Source organism: Adiantum capillus-veneris, chromosome 18 (genome assembly GCF_014529385.1).
Source record: "Adiantum capillus-veneris isolate H3 chromosome 18, ASM1452938v2, whole genome shotgun sequence".
In the NCBI taxonomy this organism is placed as follows: domain Eukaryota; kingdom Viridiplantae; phylum Streptophyta; class Polypodiopsida; order Polypodiales; family Pteridaceae; genus Adiantum; species Adiantum capillus-veneris.
Window position 1 is genome coordinate 59,121,253 of NC_140948.1, and position 7,188 is coordinate 59,128,440.

Here is a 7,188-nt window from a genome sequence, read left to right on the forward strand (position 1 = left end):
AGGCTCAGTTGCTTAATGTTTCTGCCAAAAGAACTGTTGACTTTTGTCAGGACAAATCTGAAGAAGAGTCAATTGGTGAAGATCAATCAGAGAGGTCACCAGGCCAAGAGGATCCCTCACCCTACAAGGCTCCCTCACCCTGTACAGTACTTGTCAAGAAAAATACAAGAAAGAGGAATATAGACTTCTCAGATGATGCAGATGATGCAGATGTGCTAGAAAGTAGTCCCTGTGCAACTAAATGTAAATCCAAAGAGGATGTGTCTTCTCTGGAAGACCCAGCTGCAATTGATGAGAGGCTGTTTGATTTTGCAGCATCTTGTGGTGCTGGGGACAAGTTTGATCTAGTTCATTCTATGTTTAATCCAAAGTTTGACATTGAAGACCTGTTAGCTCAGCACAATAATTTCTTGCAGTCCTACAGAGATAAGTTTGAAGTGATCGTGCAGGTAGGGAGGGTTGTTCTGCCCACTATGACTCTTGTGCATTTAAATGACTGTGGTGGAAAGGGACAGGGACTGAAGAAGTATAGGGAATTACGACCTTCTTGCCGACATTCAGGCTGCCCTTTGCACCAAAAAGAATGCAAACTCATTCAGGAAACCTTTGGCTTTATGATTTACCTGAACAGCCTGTTTGGATTCCTCATGCAGAATCCTGATGAGGTGTTAGAGGGGCAGGATGTAGCACCAGATGAAGAATGCGAGGAGACAACTCATATACAAGAAGTCGAGGAGGTTGAAGATACAGTCGACCTTGAGGTTGAGGCAATTGAAGTATAAAGAAGTAAGATGCTCTCTGTGAAAACCACAGAAATCAAACTTCCATTGGATGTCAGTAACTTCACTGAGAAGCATGCTCAGATGATGTTGCCTGCTGTGCCTGACTTCAGAATTGGAGACAGGGCCTATATCTTTTTACATGATGTGCAAAGCATCTTTTATTTAAGGGAGGATTTCTCCCTGGCTATTATTTCCAGAGTCCAAGAGGAGAGGAGTGGATTTGTTTCAGAGGATAGTAGTGATGATGAGGCAATGGAAACATCTAGCAATCCAATGGAATGCCTCCGAAGATGCTTTGAGAAAGCTGAAAAATACAAGGAGACACTACCTGATGAAGCCACCTTCCAAGCAATAAGACAAAGCCTAAGACCATCAACAAGTAACAAAGAAGTGGAGGATTGGTTTAACCATTCAGGTCAAGGGTCAACTACATCTGTAGACCTGTGGCAGGAAAACCTCTTTCTGCAGGATGAGAGCTTCATGGTAACTCTCTCTCTCTCTCTCTCTCTCTCTCTCTCTCTCTCTCTCTCTCTCTCTCTCTCTCTCTCTCTCTCTCTCTCTCTCTCTCTCTCTCTATTTATCTATCTATCTCTCTCTTTGTGTCACTTCTGACATGATATGTGCAGTCTTGGATTGCTGACAAGGATGACTTCCTTCGGCGGCGGACTCGAGAGTATCGTGGAAGGGATGCGGCCCTAGCGCAGTATCTTTCAAAGCTTTGCGAGTCGCCGATAGTAGTTTTTCACAATTCCATGTCACAAGAGGGTTCAATAGCAACTTACACATTCAAGACACTATCACGCTTCTTGGGTGGACCCGTGCTGCCCAAAAGTGCAGATAAAGTCATTCTTGTGGACAAAGTGTTTGCTAGAGATTGTTTTGGTTACTGCCCGGGCTATACAGGTGGTCGAACGGCGTATTACTACACCTACACAGCAATGGCACTAGCTCTTGGTAGACAAAACCCAAATGAACTTTTAGAGTATGGCAAACATCTCATGATTCGTTACAAGGGTGACGTGCCAAAAAACAAAATTGAACCTTCAAAATCTTGATACACTTCAAGTAGCAATTGTATAAGATCATGTATTACATAAATTTTGTACAATGTCATCCACTCAGAGTATTTTTCTCCACTTGTGATTCACATACAGCATTGTCTCTCTCCACCTTCGTTGACTTTCACCAGCTCCGGAGTTGTTGTATGCCATTGATCTTTTAACTTTTTGTTGTTGTAAATGTCTGATGGCTTGTGCTGTTGCTGAATTTTCCAAGACTTCTTTTGCCTGCATTCGATGAATGATTCTATGATAGAACCATTCAAATAGTTCTCTCAAACTGTTAGCCTTGATTCGAGAGCCACCATGTCGTGTGTGCCTAAAATAAGCATTTCTCGCCATGTAATGAGACTTTTCCATCCCTTGGGTATTCCATATTGCCGGGTTCCCATACTTCTGTATAAAATATGGCAAATGATTGAAGATGATGTGCTGGATATGAAAACAGATTAGTTAGAATGTTTTACACTCACATATTTGCACATAAGAGAGAATGAAATACACGATAATACCATGTAGTGAGTAATCTGGGTGTCTGTCCATGTTGTCTTGAATGATTTTTTCAGAAGGTTGAGATTCTCCTTGAACTTGTTCATATCACCTTGTGACCAGTCATCTTTGTCGCATATCAAAAATAGGATGTCTATTGATCGCCAAACCTCAGCCTTCGCATTACGAGTAGTTGGTTCTTGGTCTTTGACTGCAATAAGTACCTTTTTCCAGCTCTAATACTCTACCTTGCTAACATAAGATGTGTTATATATTTTTCCATGTTTTGTTAGCTTCGGATCTCTTGTACCTTGGGGTTTAGATAAAAACCTCCGTGCCTTCACCCCACGGATGGATGGTTTGCATGGGATATCCTTCTCAGCAGTTGATCTCTTTTCATCCTGCTGGATTTTCACATTGCCACCATGAAGCCCCATATCCGGCAGTACCATTTCTAAGCACTGCAGGGCTACTTGTCGTTCTGCCGAGTTCTAAATCTTCCAAGCAAACCCGATATATAAGTAGACCAATTTCTCCACAATTCTACAAAGGGCATGCATTGTACAAATGTGGACATTCACAAGTGGTATTTTCAAAACCGGTCGAAAAGCAGGATCCTCAATGTGACGTGTTGGAGCTTTTCTCCACCACTTTGGGTCCATGACCTTTGCAGGCTCCATGCAAAACAAACACGGCGACTTTGCCATTGCACCCATTCCACAATTATACATGCACTTTAATGTTTTGAGGTCACCTACAAGATGCCACTGAACTTGAAAGTCTCCCCTTCCATCTAGACGTAGTACCTCTCCCTGGTTAGTCTGTCAATCAATCACCTCCGAAATAAGTTCGATGGAACACCCAATATAGAATCTCATGATCTTCTTTCTTTACCTGCAACACAAAATAAATGAGACTTAAGTAGATGTGAACATTTGAGCTTACCTGAGAATCTCGCTTACCTCAAACGCACCAAGCCACCATATGATAGATTCTGATTGAACACTAAAATATAAAGGATCATCACTGGGAAACTTTGAGAGGGCTCTATTCATTAAAGTAATAGTAACACGCTCTAGCTTTTTCTCTTTAACAAGCTCACACTCATCCAGTTTTAACACAAAATGTAATACCCCTCGTGACTCTTCAAATGTGATGTTGTAAAACTCCACCATTCTCTTCTGTAATATCCGCAGGTCCATAAAAATATTATTGAACTCATCATATGCCATGTTTGCTCCATGGCCACTATAAGTTGCTTTAATATGCAAGGGCTGTCCAAGATAGTCTCCCTGTGTCTCGTTAAGCTGAAGCCTCTCTTTCCAAACACTTGAGGCTAATGGTAGAAGTTTGGATTTTATACCCTTCTTAACAAACATGGATGAGACGGACTTTTGGGTAGCCGAATATCCTCTTTTGCTTACACCAAGTGAATCAAGTGTGCCTTGTATCTCTTTTGCAGGCACTGAGTTCTCTGAAATAAAGCGGTCCACTACATTTCGTTGTAGGACCTTAAACTTCTTGTTATGTACTATATCTGCTGCCAGGCTTCTACTTATAAGTGGCTTCAATCTCTTTCCTATATTGGCTTTGGGGTCAATGTTTTCCTTGTCAGGATAGATTGAATCTCTACATGAAAACAATGCATAAGTAAATAACAGAAAATTTGCTTCACTAACACTATTTAGGCACATGAAAACAATGCATAACAAGAAAAAACAAAAAGATTACTTAACTAAGACAATGTAGCCAACCAAGAAGCATCACCTTAATGCTCGGATTCTTTTCTTGAGACCTCCTGATGCAACCTGCAATGTTTCAAGATTGCGCAATTTCTTCTTTCGGATACGACCACCCAAGATGGTGTCCTTCATTTGACAACTTCGCACCTTTCCTTTCAGTTCTTGTACCTCTATTTTATGTTGCAAAATGGCAACCTGATCTGTAGAATGTAAATGTGAAAAGCGAACAATCTCACATTGTTGAGCTTGGAGACTGCCCTTGTAAGTTTCAGCTTCTCTTGTAAGAGATTTACAATAACCCAGAAGGCCCTTTTCTCCATCACCAGCAAAGGTCAATAAGCTTGTAGGATTGACAAACGGTGGAGACGCATTAGTCATTGGATTCTTAGGGTAGAGAGAGCCTCTTGTCCAGATATCTATGTGTTTAGCTCCCTGAGCTCTGAGCGTGTCTATGGAAGCGGGAGGTATATGTGTGTTTGTTTTACTGCGCTTAATCAATGGTTGGTACTCATTGTCCAAATCAATGTGAAGGTGATATTTGGCTCGTTTCTGGGTAACATTTGTGCCATTTGAGGAGTGCGACATTAGCCAAATGTGCAGGTTTAATGGAAAGTGAATAGCGGCTGCGCCTTCGTCCCTCCATGTTAGCCTCATTCCCTCCATATTGACGAGGTTCATTCAATGCAACTGAAAAGAGGATTATCCCTCAATCACTACGAACGAATGTTCAAAAGAGTAAGGAATCTACTTAAAGTACACTTTTTGAACTTTTACTATGAAAGACCCAGCTCTATTATTTGCCAATTTTTTTTAGAGAGAGAGTGCAAAAAATACATTTTCTTAGAAGGCCCTCCAAATGACCTCCAAAATTCCCTAATGTCAAATTGGCAGCCATGCGATCAAACCATGGCACCCCTAGGATAGCATTCTCATGTTGGAGAGGAGAGATGAAAAAGTCTTTTTTTTAACACAACTTTGCACATGGAGCCTCAACTTCCCAATTAAGGGAGTAACGGAGGCTCGTTGTCCCATGAAAGTAGTGTCGGCTATTACAGCATCTCCCATCTCGAAAGCTTGAATGCCCAACTTGGTGGCCAACTTTGTTGATATGAAGTTGTGAGTAGAGCCAGGGTCAAACAAGATGAAGGCATCATGCTCTCTTACCTTTCCCCAAGCATAGGAGAGACGTGCACCTTTGCAATGAGCATCCTCTTTTGGAGCTTCAATGGTGGAAGCTCTAGGAGTCTCATTACAAACATTCTTTTTGGGGCAAGAACGATAACCATGTCCTTGCTCCCCACACTTAAAACACTTATGGTCCTTGCGAAAAGCTTCAAGATCTTCACAAGGAGAGAGTTTGTTTTTGCCTTTGTAAAATCCCTTCTCCTTGGACCGATTGTTGTTGTTGTTGTTGTTGTAAGTGCCTTGGGAAGAATTTTGGGCATTGGTTTTCCCCTTGCCATCACCTTTGTCTTTACTTTCCATCGGCTTGACATTTCGTTAAGCCCCTTGTTGGAAGTTGATGCGAAAAGCAACCATGGTGTGGTGGGTTACTTCAGTGATAAAACTAGGCTATTGAGAGTTGACATACTCGGCCATCTCTTCAGGCAATTACGCACAAAACTGTTGCTTTTTCTCCACAAAGTCTATCTTTTGAAAGGTAGTAGCCTTGAGATGTAAATCCCAAAACTTGTCTACATACTTGTGGATAGACTCATGAGAGAGAATCTTCAAGCTCCATTCGATAAGCACTTTGTCCTTTGCATCGCTTGCAAGGAATTGCTTCATGATGGAAATTCGTATAGTTTTCCATGTCTTTGGGCTTCACCATTGCCACGAAGACTAGCCTACTATTGATGAGCCGATTTTTGGAAGTGCATAGATACATGGTGTAGCTTGGAGGACTCCATGAAGCCCTCGTCTCCAAAGGCCACATCAAATTGTTGGATGATGGCCAACACTTTGTCGGGGCGGTGAGAAAAGAGATACGCTTTCCTCCCTCCTTGAACTTCTTGAGCTTTTGTGACCTTCGCCATGCAGGGTATGATTTGCAATGTCCTCCCCTCTTGTATTCTCTAGGAGAATAGCCATAGCTTCCATCGGAAGAAGACGAAGGTGAAGAAGAATGAGAAGAGGGTGACCTCTTTCTTGTCCTTTTCTTCCTTCCTTTTCTCTCTTCCCTTTTGGAATAACAAGGAGAAGGACTGTGTGTTGATCTTTTCCTCTTAAGAGGAGTTGGAGATCACCTAGACTGCCATCTTCGTGGAGCCACATCTTCATAGGAACTTAAAGTTTAATTGATTTCTTAATCTTTGGATTCCTCCTCTCGTATGGGAGAGAGTCTTCTTTTGGGGGTCTCTTCAAGAGGCCTCCTAAGCTCTCGATCTCTCCTCTTGGAGAGGAAGGAAAATTCCATAAAAGTGCAAAGTTATTGAGTAACTTCAGCTTGCAAATTAGGGTTGCCCATAGCTTGTTGCAACCTAGTAATGAGATAATTAACAAACATGGGAGCATCTTCATTAGCACCTTCATGTGCAAAATCAAAGCTATCAATGTTCATTCTACTCTCTTAGTGATTGTCAGCCATCATAACATAATTTTTGTATGTACTTAGTGTATGATTTGGCAATTCATAACCTTATTTTCCACTCCTCTTAGCCTTTGAAAATGGGTTCTTAAGTATATACACCCATGGCTCAAAGTGGTTAATTATAAAGAGTAGTAGAGTGACTCTAATATTGCAGAGTTTCCGAGGGCTATCTCCTTTTGGACTTCTTATCACTCAATAGTGGTAAATCCATAGGCAAGTCTAAAAAGACTCCATTATTAAGCCCAAATCTCCCGAGGTGTGCACCATATCCCACGTAGTGGGCTCAACAAAACTGATAATAGATCCCAGTGCCACTTACCCTTATACAATTAATAAAATTAACCATTTATAGGCTACTTTAAGACCTCTCTTCTTAAGCAAGAAAGAGAAACCAAATGCTCTGATACCAATGTAATTGAATTGGCCTATTAACTTGAGATTAGCAAAAATTATAGAGAGTACTTTTGTGAAATTACTTTATGAGCATAGCAGGTGAACCTAATTGATGGTAGAAACATAAACATAGC